At 42.5% G+C, this 13,168-nt stretch overlaps 1 long non-coding RNA gene across 1 annotated transcript; it reads left to right on the top strand.

Moving 5' to 3' along the window:
- The first annotated feature begins 235 nt into the window (after positions 1-235).
- On the top strand, positions 236-12,055 carry LOC139359431 (uncharacterized). The gene is made up of 3 exons (XR_011615347.1): positions 236-5,722; positions 6,058-7,450; positions 11,490-12,055. It is a non-coding gene; the product is annotated as an uncharacterized lncRNA (long non-coding RNA).
- The last annotated feature ends 1,113 nt before the right edge of the window (positions 12,056-13,168 follow it).

Genomic DNA, 13,168 nt, shown 5'->3' with positions numbered 1-13,168 from the left:
CATATAAAATTTTTATTTACCTATAAATAAAATTTTTATTTATATGTAAATAATTTTTATACTTATTATATTATATATAAAAATTTTAATTATATTAAAAATTTTTTATTTATATTTACATATAAATAAAATTTTATTTACATACAAATAAAATTTTATTTACATATAAATGTAATTTTTATTTACATATAAAATAATTTACATAAAATAATTTACATAAAACACATAAAATATTTACATATTATTTTTATTTACATATAAAAAATAAATATAGACCTGACACGGTGGCTCACGCCTGTAATCTCAGCATTTTGGGAGGCCAAGAAGAGAGGATCCCTTGAGCCCAGGAGTTCAAGGCTGCAGTGAGCTATGACCACATTACTGTACTACAGCCTGGGTGACAGAGTGAGACCTTGTCTCTCAAAAAATATATATATATATACACGTATAAAACATATAATGCATAATAATTGTATATGTAAAAATATCTTTATATATTTAAATTTTAAAAATATTATTAGAATGTTTATATGTTTTATACATTGTTTTATAATTTTATATTTTATGTAAAAATACATTATCATATATATTTGTTTATGTGTGTGCGTATGTGTATGTGTCTATATATAAAAAACAATATATAAAACATGGGTGGCTGAATATGGAACACTGGGACTCAACATCCATTCTACCCTCCTCCTGTGTACTTTCCCACATTGCAGTTTTCTTTGCAGCCAGGGCTTCAGCTGTGATTCGCATTTCGACAATCAGATGCATTGCAAGAGATTTGTAAGAAAGGGAAGGTGGAGTCTGGGCTTCCTGCTTCTTTCTGTTGGCCAGCTCAGTCCTCAAGGCTTTGGGATTTTCTGAGTATAACATCAGCAGAGGTCCCAGTGTCCCGTCACTAGTTTTGTGGTAACATGCACAGCTTCTTCTGCTTTCTTTTTGGCTTTATTTACTGATACAGCTCTATCTTCCCTGATACCTGCACTTCTGCATTCTGACTCATCCCTTACCCGATCTCCTTCTTCCCATCAAAGGCAATTCTATCCAGCCCTCCATAGCTTTCTTTCATAGCATTCCTATTCCTATTTCTTTTCTTTACCTCCTATAGCCTCTTCTCTCCTCCCACCCCCACATATAAATGTGTGCATGTCTCTCCCATTAAAAAAGCAAATAAACAGAAAATCTCCTTTGACCCTTTCGTCCTTTCAAGTATACCTCGCTTTTCTTTTCTCCTCACAGTCAGACTTCTGGAAGGAGCGGTCTAATCTTGCTGGTGTTGCTTTGCATGGCTTCCCATTCTCTCCCTACTCTGCTTCAACCTGGCTTTTGCCTCCACTGCTACTGAACTCCACTCCATCTGCAATGACCTTGTTGCCCAGTCCTCATGCACTCAACAGTCAGCACTGTAGGCCCCTCCCTCCTTCCTGAATCCCTTTGAATCCTTGATTTCCATTGGTTCTCCTTCCTGAATGCCTTCCAATCCTTGATGTCCATTGGTTCTCCTTCCTGAAGCCCTTCCAATCCTTGATTTCCATTGGTTTCCTCTGTCTTTGTTTTCCTCCTTCTACCATTGGTGCACCTTTTTTGTCCTCTCCATCAGCATCTTTTCCTCCTTTCATTTGCTAAAGTCTGGTGTCTCCCAGAGTTCTGGCAGAGCCCTTTCTTTTTTTGCAGGGTAAAATCTTCTCTCTGGGGAAATCACTGTCAGATGGCTTCCAACTCTCCATTTCCAGCAGGACCACTCTCCTGAAATCTAAATTACTTATCTGCCTTCCAGACAGCAGATGACTCCAATCCAACCAGGCAAAAATAAAACTTCACTAGCTTGCCCTCCCCACCTCCATCCACCTCCATTCTGCTGAAATATCCCTATCTTCGTAAATGACATCACCAGCCACCCGCCACCCAAGCCAGAAACCTGGAAGTCACACTAGCCTGTCCCTCTTCTTCCCACCTTCATTTGTTCAACAAGTGTTTGTTGAGCACCGACCATGGAAGAGAAAATTCCAGGTGATGGGTGCTATGGCATTGAACAGAACAGACGGTCTCTGGTCTAATAGAACTTATCTTCTATTAGGGAAGAGAAGATTCAAACAAAATAGTTATGCTCTATCACGTGGTGAAAATAAACAAAGCATGAAAGGCAGTTGTGAATTATGCTTGGGACTGCTACTTGTGTGGGGTGAGCAGAAAAGGTTTTTTTTTTTTTTTTTTTTAAAGTTCTAGGGTACATGTGCACAACGTGCAGGTTTGTTACATATGTATACATGTGCCATGTTGGTTTGCTGCACCCATTAGCTCATCATTTACATTAGGTATTTCTCCTAATGCTATCCCTCCCCTTGCCCCCCTCTCCATGACAAGCCCCGGGGTGTGATGTTCCCCGCTCTGTGCCCAAGTGTTCTCATTGTTCAATTCCCACCTCTGAGTGAGAACATGTGGTGTTGGTTTTCTGTCCTTGTGGTAGTTTGCTGAGAATGATAGTTTCCAGCTTCATCCATGTCCTTACAAGGACATGAACTCATCCTTTTTTATGGCTGCATAGTATTCCATGGTGTATATGTGCCACATTTCTTAATCCAGTCTATCATTGATGGGCATCTGGGTTGGTTCCTAGTCTTTGCTATTGTGAATAGTGCCACAATAAACATACATGTGCAGGTGTCTTATAGTAGCATGATTTATAATCCTTTGGGTATATACCCAGTACCGGGATGGCTGCGTCAAATGGTATTTCTAGTTCTAGATCCTTGAGGAATTGCCACACTGTCTTCCACAATGGTTGAACTAGTTTACACGCCCACCAACAGTGTAAAAGCTTTCCTATTTCTCCACATCCTCTCCAGCATCTGTTGTTTCCTGACTTTTTAATGATCACCATTCTATCTGGTGTCTCATTGGTATCTCATTGTGGCTTTGATTTGCATTTCTCTGATGACCAGTGATGATGAGCATTTTTTCATGTGTCTGTTGGCTGCATAAATGTCTTCTTTTGAGAGTGTCTGTTCATATCCTTTGTCCACTTTTACTGGGCATAGTGGCAGGCGCCTGTAATCCCAGCTACTTGGGAGGCTGAGGCAGGAGAATCGCTTGAACCTGGGAGGCAGAGGTTGCAGTGAGCCGAAATCGCGCCATTGCACTCCAGCCTGGGTGATGGAGTGAGACTGCATCTAAAAAAACAAACAACAACAACAACAACAACAAAACGTGTGTAGTGCCTCCCCCTGCTCTCTCTCTCTCTTCCTCTTGCTCCAGCCATTTGAAGATGCTTGCTCCTGCTTTGCCTTTCACCATGAGTGAAATTTTTCTGAGGCCTCCCCAGAAGCCAAGTAGATTCCAGCATCATGCTTCCTGGACAGCCTGCAGAACTGTGAGCCACTTAAACCTCCTTTCTTTATAAATTACCCAGTCTCAGGTATCTCTTTATAGCAATGCGAAAATGGACTAATACACACATGACCATTTTGAAGGCCTTGAGTTTATGGTGAGTGAGGTGGAAAGTCAGTGGAGGGTTTTGAGCACAGAAGTGACATGATCGGAATTATGATTTAAAAGGTTATCTCTGGGGGCTGTTCTGAGAATAGACTGAACAGAGGTAAGTATGAAGGCAGGGAGATTAGTTAGAAATCTAGGCATGAGGGCTAGATCAGGTTGGCTCCCATGGAGGTGAGGAGAATAATTGCATGATAGATATATTTAGAAGTTAGAGCCCAGAGGACTGGGTTGGAAGTCTGGGTGTGAAAGAAAGTCAAGAATAATCCAAGTGCTTTTTTAGGGGAAGACAAAGTCTCACTCTGTCACGCAGGCTGGAGGGCAGTGGCGTGATCTTGGCTCACTGCAACCTCTGCCTCCCGGGTTCAAGCAATTATCCTGCCTCAGCCTCCCAAGTGGTTGAGATTACAGGCACGTGCCACCACACCCAGCTAATTTTTGTATTTTTAGTAGAGATGGGGTTTTGCCATGTTGGCCAGGATGGTTTTGAATTCCTGACCTCAAGTGATTCGCCCACTTCGGCTTCTCAAAGTGCTGGGATTACAGGTATACTCCTGGCCCAATCCAAGTGCTTTTGGCCTGAGCAATTGGAAAAAAACGGACTTTCTATTTGCTAAGATGGGAAAGATTCCAGTTTAGGCTGGGGAATGGTATTCTGGAGTGATTTTGGATGTGTTATGTGTGAGATGCCCATTAGAAATTCAAGTAGAGTTGTCAAGTAGGCTGCCAGAGACGCAAATGTGGAGTTAGGAGAGAGGCTGGGGCTGGCCTGGAAACATCCATTTGGGAGCTGTCTACATGTGATGGTGTTGAAAGCCATGAGACTGGATGAAATCAGGGAAGAGCTGAACCCTGGAACACTCCAGTGTTTGGAGTTTCAGAAGAACTTGACTCGCAAAAGAGACTGAGAAGAAGTCACTGAGAAGGTGAAAGGAAAACCAAGGAGTGTGGTGTCTGGGAGGCAAGTCGAGAAAGTGCTGTAAGACAGAAGGCTCCGTAGTAACAGATGCTGCCAACGGGGAGAGAGATAAAGACTGAAAGGTGGCCATGAGATCAGTGATTTGGAGGTGACTGCTGACCTTGACAGACGGTCTGAATGGAGTTACACAATCCTGACTGGAATGGGTTCAGTGGAGAATGGGCAAAGAAAAAGTGAAGACAGTGAGTATAAACAACCCTTCCCAGGAGCTTTGCCACCAAGGCCAGGAGAAAAACAGGTGAGGGACCGGCGTGTAAGGAAGAGAGGGTTTTGCTGAGATAGACGTTACCAAATGTGTGTACACTGTTGAGAATCTTCCAGTAGAGAGGAAAAATTTGTCCTACAGAGTCTTTTTCTGAAATACCTCATACTAATCCTCTCCTTCCATTCCCAACACAGATGTCTTCTTTGGGATTCTGACAACTTTAAAAAAGAAATCATCGTCTAATTTAATTCAGAGGGTAAATTTTATATGGCATCTTTAACAATGATATGCAACGTGCCATAAAAATGTACACATTTGGCCGGGTGCGGTGGCTCATGCCTGTAACCCCAGGACTTTGGAAGGCCCAGGTGGACGGATCACGAGGTCAAGAGATGGAGATCATCCTGGTCAATATGGTGAAACCTCGTCTCTAGTAAAAATACAAAAATTAGCCGGGTGTGGTGGCGGGTGCCTGTAGTCCCAGCTACTCGGGAGGCTGAGGCAGAAGAATCGCTTGAACCCGGGAGGCGGAGGTTGCAGTGAGCCGAAATCACTGCACTCCAGCCTGGCGACAGAGCGAGACTCAGTCTCAAAAAAATAAATAAATAAATAAATAAATAGTACACATTTTACTGATGGAAAGATATCCCCCCAACACAAATATTTTCATCTTTTCTATTGATGAATGCATCTGGAGGAGGGAGAAAGGACTTAAGAATTGCATGCCATTCAGCAAAAAAAGGAACTAAAGAGAGTGAAGGAGAAAATGTGAAACCTCACTCAGCCCGAAGGAAACTGTGGAATTCAAGGCTACTAATACTACAGTGACACACAACTTTGGACCCAGCATCAATCTGGAAAGAGATCAAAGTTTGCATTTTAATTCAGACGTCATTTATACACACAGTGATAAAAAGAAATTTGCGTAAGTAAAAAACACACAGTACAGCCTTTCCATCCCGGGCTGCTCTCTGTGTCCAACCTAACAACCTTTGCCTCCAGGAAAAAAAACGATCGTGTTGGAGGGGACTACATTTTCAGTAAGTGGGACATCAGCTCTCCTTATTCTGTCGGAAATATTTTTTTTCTTTATCTTATACGTTGCACCTCATGAATATATTTCTAGTATTAAATGCACGTTGAGTCCCTTTTAAAATGTTAGAAATGTTTATGATGCCATCTTTAAAATATTTTTAAAAGAATAAAGGATGATATGATAAATATCTCTGTATCATAGCCAGTTACAAATAATAAAACACTTCAGATACAGCCGAAGCATCACACTCTTTAATCACATGCCCCCTGGCCACAGATTAAAGCTAAACTAAATTTGGGGTTTATTTATCCCTATATTCCTTTTGTTTCTTTTTTTTAGAGACAGGGTCTTGCTGTGTCTCCCAGGCTGTAGAGCAGTGGCATGATCATAGCTCACGGTACCTTTGAACTCCTGTGTTGAAGTGATCCTTGTGAGAAGCATCTTTTTTTTGTTTGTTTTTGAGATGGAGTCTGGCTCTGTCGCCCAGGCTGGAGTACAGTGACTGGATGCCTCCCGGGTTCACGCCATTCTCGCGATGCCTCCCAGGTTCACGCCAATCTCGCGATGCCTCCCGGGTTCACGCCATTCTCGCGATGCCTCCCGGATTCACGCCATTCTCGTGATGCCTCCTGGATTCATGGCATTCTCGCGATGCCTCCCAGGTTCACGCCATTCTCATGATGCCTCCTGAATTCACGGCATTCTCGTGATGCCTCCCAGGTTCACGCCATTCTCCTGCATCAGCCTCCTGAGTAGCTGGGACTACAGGCGCCCATCACCATGCCAGGCTAATTTTTTGTATTTTTAGTAGAGACGGGGTTTCATCATGTTGGCCAGGATGGTCTCAATCTCCTGACCTCATGATCCGCCTGCCTCAGCCTCCCAAAGTGCTGGGATTACAGGCGTGAGCCACTGCGCCCGGCCGAGAAGCATCTTTTAAGACTCAGTATACTCAGAAAGCTCTTGGGTAATAAAAATGTTAATTTCAACACACGTTGGCCAACATGATATAAAATGATTTTCCGGTAGCATGTGTTTTAAATATACTTTTGTCAAAACCTCGGAGCTACAAATTTAGCTCAGCTGGTTATGGGAAGCATCCTTTGTAAACCCTAATTGGCAAAGTTAGTCTTGACTGTCAATCACCTGAATCAGACTAAATTCCGGCCCCCCAAAAGAGTCTGATTTCATTTTCCAATTTGAATATATATGTTAATTATCATCCCTGTGCCAATCATCTTCGAATTTATATAACTCATAGAACTGAGCTCTTCTAACTCACGTAAGTTGATACCATTTCCACACGCTTTAAAGAGAGAGACACTGGACTTAATAATATTTACTGTGGGTGGTAGATTATATTATTTGTTCACAATGATTAATTCCCCCCACTTTTGCCACCCCTCCCTATAGACACAGTATATTTCCCCAACTCCATTGATTTTGGACTTGGCCATGAGACTTGCATTGGCTAGCAGAAGGTGAAAGAGGTGAGCGTGCTGTACCTGAGCAGAAGGTTTTAGAGGTACTGCAAATTCCCACCAGCACTCTTGGCTCCTGTGATGAGAACATGTCCCCAAGAACCTCTGCTTCCTCAATCTGGGTGAAGCCCCTCCACAGCACGGAATGAGAGGACCATGGAGTCGCCCACCATCTACCTACAGCCTGGAGCAGAGTTGCCAAACCATAGACTCCCAGCTGACTTGCGGCACCCCCCAAAATATAGTTAGTTGTAAGTCTAACCCAGGGAACGCTGACCAATACTCTTTTCTATTGACAACATTCAGGACCTGCCTTTTTAGCAATCAAAGCTTGTTTATAAATAAAACAGTGTTCCCAAGTTAAAATGTGGGGTGGAAAAAAACTGATAAGGCTACTCTACTGATCAATGGAGCAGCTCTGTCCATAGAAATACATACCATACCCAAGTAAGTGTAAATAAACTTATTTAAGTAAGTTTAAATAAGTAAGATACAAATGAAAGCATCCAAAATCTAAGAAAATCCTAATCACCTACTGCACTTCTTGGCTTGTCTGCATGTCACAATCTCATCACAATGAGCGATCACGGCTCATTGCAACCTCCACCCCCTGGGCTCAAGCGACCCTCCCACCACACCCGGTTAAGTTTTTGTATTTTTAGTAGAGATGGAGGTCTCGTCATGTTGCCTAGGCTGGTCTCAAACTCCTGAACTCAAGCGATCTGCCTGCCTTGGCCTCCCAAAGTGCTGGGATTACAGGCACCAGTCACAGTGCCTAGCCTAGTATCACAATTTTCCTTTTTGTTTTGTTTTGGAGACGGAGTCTCACTCTGTTGCCCAGGCTGGAGTGCAGTGGCGTGATCTCAGCTCACTGCAACCTCCTCCTCCTGGGTTCAAGCGATTCTCCTGCCTCAGTCTCCCAAGTAGCTGGGACTACAGGTGCATGCTGCCACGCCTGGCTAATTTTTTGTATTTTAGTGGAGATGGGGTTTCACCATTGTTGCCCAGGCTGGTCTCAAACTCCTGAGCTCAGGCAATCCGCCCGCCTTGGCCTCCCAAAGTGCTAGGATTACAGGCGTGATCCACCGCACCCAGCCTACCTAGTATCACGATTTTCTTAGCTACCCACATCAGTCATAAAATGTGAGCAGGGGCTGGGTGTGGTGTCTCATGCATGTAATCTCAGCACTTTGGGAGGCCAAGGCTCGTGGATCACGAGATTAGGAGTTCGAGACCAGCCTGGCCAACATGGTGAAACCCCATCTCTACTAAAAATACAAAAATTAGCTGGGGGTGGTGGCGGGTGCCTGTAATCCCAGCTACTTGGGAGACTGAGGCAGGAGAATCACTTGAAACTGGAAGGCGGAGATTGCAGTGGGCCAAGACCACACCACTGCACTCCAGCCTGGGCAAAAAAGCGAAGCTCCATCTCAAAAATAAATAAATGTAAAATAATTAAAAAATTAAAATCAAAATAAGTTGGAAAGAATTGGATTCATCAGTCTGAGGTATATTTTTTATTTGCCATGAATTAAAACTGCTTTTTATTTTGAAATAGTTTGACTCACGAGGTGTTACAAAATAGTACAGAGGGTGCCATTTCTCCGGTAACAGCAAAATGAACCTGAGGTCAAATTAATGTAACACACCACATTTTAGAATTTTTATACCAAAAAGTAAATGTTTACTATCTCAGTTTTAAGATTAAAATTATATTAAATGATTCAAGTGGGGAAAAAGTTGCATCACACAATTATGTACTATATACCATTATAACTAAATATTCCCAAATAGTTTTATGTAGGTAAGTAACATACTTTAAGTCAGGGAATAATTTATTTTCGTATTCAAGAAGCATATTCTAATGTCTGGATTTATATTTTGAGAAATACTGTTGTAAGACCTGAGAAATTCAGAACACAACCTGATGATAGTGTAGCAGGACGAGCCGCAGACAAAACTCCTCAGACACTGAGTTAAAGAAGGAAGGGGTTTATTCGGCCGGGAGCATCGGCAAGACTCCTATCTCAAGAGCCAAGCTCCCTGAGTGAGCAATTCCTGTCCCTTTTAAGGGCTCACAATTCTAAGGGGGTCTGCGTGAGAGGGTTGTGATCGATTGAGCAAGCAGCGGGTATGTGACTGGGGGCTGCATGCTCCGGTAATCAGAATGAAACAGAACAGGACAGGAATTTATACAATGCCTGGAATCTATAGATAACATAACCAGTTAGGTCAGGGGTCAATCTTTAACTACAGGGCCCAGGGCGCAGCGCTGGGCTGTCTGCCTGTGGATTTCATTTCTGCCTTTTACTTTTTACTTCTTTTTTCTTTGGAGGAGGAAATTGGGCATAAGACAATATGAGGGGGTGGTCTCCTCCCTTAACAGGTTACTAAAAGTAGCTACAGCAAGATAAAATTATCATGACCTAATATAGTTTATGCATTTTATGGTAAGTTACCAATACAAGATATAAATTTGGATGCACTTTCTTTTTCATTACTTCATTTTTTATAGTGCAATGTAGTATGTGGCTAAAATTTTAAGTTATCTGTGAAGTAGGAGTATGACAAGAGGCAGGGCTTTCCTTTGGTAAATAAATTTGTGTGCGTAAATTGAACTCTTATGTTCAACTCTTGGGAATAATTAAATAAGACTCATAAATTTAAAAAATTGGAAATAAGCTGGGCACAGTGGCTCACACCTGTAATCCCAGCACTTTGGGGGGCCAAGGTGGGCAGATCACGAGGTCAGGAATTCGAGACTAGCCTGACCAATATGGTGAAACATGATCTCTACTAAAAATACAAAAAAAAAATTAGCCAGCCATGGTGGCACGTGCCTGTAGTCCCAGCTACTTGGGAGGCTGAGGCAGAAGAATTGCTTGAATCCAGGAGGCAGAGGTTGCAGTGAGTCGAGATTGTACCACTGCACTCCAGCCTGGGTGACAGAGCGAGACTCCATCTCAAAAAAAAAAAAAAAAAAAAAAAAAAATCAGAAATAACCTTATTATTAGAAATTATGCTCAAACTTCTCCTATATGTGTGTAGCATACTTAGTGAAAGAAAAATGTCTGTATTGCTAAAAACTAATTGATCCAGCAACTGAGAATACACATTGGGTAGATCATGCAATCTCTGTTGTAAATAAAGTTTCCAGGCAACCATGGGTCTATTTCTAGGCTCTATTCTACTATTTTCCTAACCTCATGCCAACAGTTAATGATTACATCAAGTATTACAACTTAGTCATTCTTCAAGTCTAAATAACGATTTCCCCTATGTTTTTCCAGAAGTGTCTTAATTATTCTTGGCTTACCTGCTATTTAAACTGAATCTTAGGCTTGTTAACCCAAAATCCTGTTGGGATTTTAATTGGAATTGAATTGAATGTATGGGTTAATTTTAGAGAAATGGATAGTCCTACAATGTTTGGTCTCCCTATCCATGAACTTGGTATAATCTCTCCATTCATTTGACTTTTTGTTGTTGTTTTTGTAGCACTTTGACCTTGGAATTTTTCTTAACAATCTTAACATTCTTTTTCATTTGGTGCTAATTTTGACTGTCCTCCACTGCTGCCTGGCAAATTATTACTTAGCCATTAAGTCTTAGCTCAAATGCCACCTCCTCTATGAAACCTTCCTTCATTACTTTAGGCTCAGTTGGTGGATCCTTCTCCTAAGGCCCCACCAACCAGGGTATTTTGCATACAATTGCAAGAACAGATATTTACTAACAGCTGACTATATGCCAACGCACTGAGTTAAGCACTCTCTGAGCATGAACTCATATAATCTCCAAAACAGCCATTTAAAATCAAAGTTGGTGCTATTATCTCCATTTATGACAGGATAAGCTCAGAGAGGGTAACTTGTCTGAGGCACACAGCCAGGATGAGCTAGGGCAGGATATAAGCCCAGGCACTCTAGCCTCAGAGTCCATGCTCTGGTGAATCGCCTTGGAAGCAGTTGTATTAAGAACGGAAGTTGTACTTTTACACTGTTGGTGGGAGTGTAAATTAGTTCAACCATTGTGGAAGACAGTGTGGCGATTGCTCAAGGATCTAGAACCAGAAATATCATTTAGACCCAGCAATGTCATTACTGGGTATATACCCAAAGGGTTATAAATCATGCTACTATAAAGACACATGCACACTATTTACAATAGCAAAGACTTAAAACCAACCCAAATGTCCATCAATGATAGACTGGATAAAGAAAATGTGGCACATATATACCATGGAATACTATGCAGCCATAAAAAATAATGAGCCCATGTCCTTTGCAGGGACACGGATGAAGCTGGAAGCCATCATTCTCAGCAAACTAATCCAGGAACAGAAAACCAGACACCGTATGGTCTCAGTCATAAGTGAGAGTTGAACAATGAGAACACATGGACACAGGGAGGGGAACATCACACACTGAGACCTGTTGGGGGGTGTGGGGCAAGGGGAGGGAGAGCATTAGGACAAATACCTACAAAGCCCCTAATGCGGGACTTAAACCCTAGATGTCGGGTTGATGGGTGCAGCAAACCACCATGGCACATGTATACCTATGTAACAAACCTGCACATTCTGCACATGTATCCCAGAACTTAAAGTAAAATTTAAAAAAACGAAAAAAGAACCGAAGTTGTTTACTTGCTGTCATTCATGCATCCCAGAAAAAAAGGTTTGAGTGCACACCCTGGATTAGGTACTGGGAAAGGCACTAGCTAGACAGGTGGTGATGAATAAAACAGACAGTAAATAGAAAATACATCATAATAATGTATCATGTATTTTAAAATAGCTACAAGATATTTTAAATATTCTCACCGCAAAGAAATGACAAATATTTGGGCCAGGTGCGGTGGCTCACACCTGTAATCCTAGTACTTTGGGAGACTGAGATGGGTGGATCACCTGAGGTCAGGAGTTCGAGACCAGCCTGGCTAACATGGTAAAACCCCGTTTCTACTAAAAATACAAAAAATTAGCCAGGCATGGTGGAGCATGTCTGTAATCCCAGCTACTTGGGAGGCTGAGGCAGGAGATTCACTTGAACCTGGGAGGCAGAGGTTGTAGTGAGCCAAGATCGGGCCACTGCACTCCAGCCTGGGTGACAAGAGCAAAACTCTGCCTCAAACAAACAAACAAAAAACAAAAACAAGAGAAATGATAAATATTTGAGTGATAAATATGCTCATTAGCCTGATTTGAACACACCACAATTATACATATATTGAAAAATCACATGGTACCCTGTAAATATATGCAATGATTTGTCAATGAAAAATGAAATAACACTTAAAAAAATAAAAAGTAAAAAAAAAAAGTTACACCAATAAATATAAGAGGTACAAATTGTGCGAAGTGCCCTGGGGACAAGAGGAAAGGCGGGAAAACCTAGGGCTATATAAATGAGAATCACAAAGAGAGGAGGACAGGAGGAGGGCAATTACTGATGGGCTTGGGGGAATGCATGTCCTTGGATGCAGGTCACAGAAAGGAACTCATGAGCTTGATTCAGGATGTGTTGAATTTTCAGCCCCAGACACCTCCAGTCTGCGGAAGGTTGGACATACGGAAATCTGGGACTCTGGCATCATGGCTGGGTTGAAGGCACAGGATGGTAATCACTAAGGAGCAGGCTGTGGTTAAGCCACCAGCATGGAAGAGGCTCCCCGAAGGGAAGCTGCAGAGTGAGAGGCAGGCAGAAGAGAGGAAAGAAGAAAATCACAGAGGTGGGGATGTCTTTGCATCCGTGTGTCTGCAGTGCCCAAAACAGGGCGTCGCGGAGAAGAGGTGCTCAGTACCCGTCTGTTGCCTGGCGGGCTGAATACATGGGCGACTGTCTCAGTGTCGCCTTAATTGTGTCCCTTCCTCTCTAGACCTCCGCTTCCCTCTGACCTGGGTCGGGTGGGCAGCTGTGGCTGCTGGGGCTCGGTGGGGCCCCTCCAAGACGCGCGTCCGCATCTGC

Source organism: Macaca nemestrina, chromosome 17 (genome assembly GCF_043159975.1).
Source record: "Macaca nemestrina isolate mMacNem1 chromosome 17, mMacNem.hap1, whole genome shotgun sequence".
Taxonomy (NCBI): Eukaryota; Metazoa; Chordata; class Mammalia; order Primates; family Cercopithecidae; genus Macaca; species Macaca nemestrina.
Note: the sequence above shows the minus strand (reverse complement) of the source record. Positions and strands in the feature narration are given on the sequence as shown.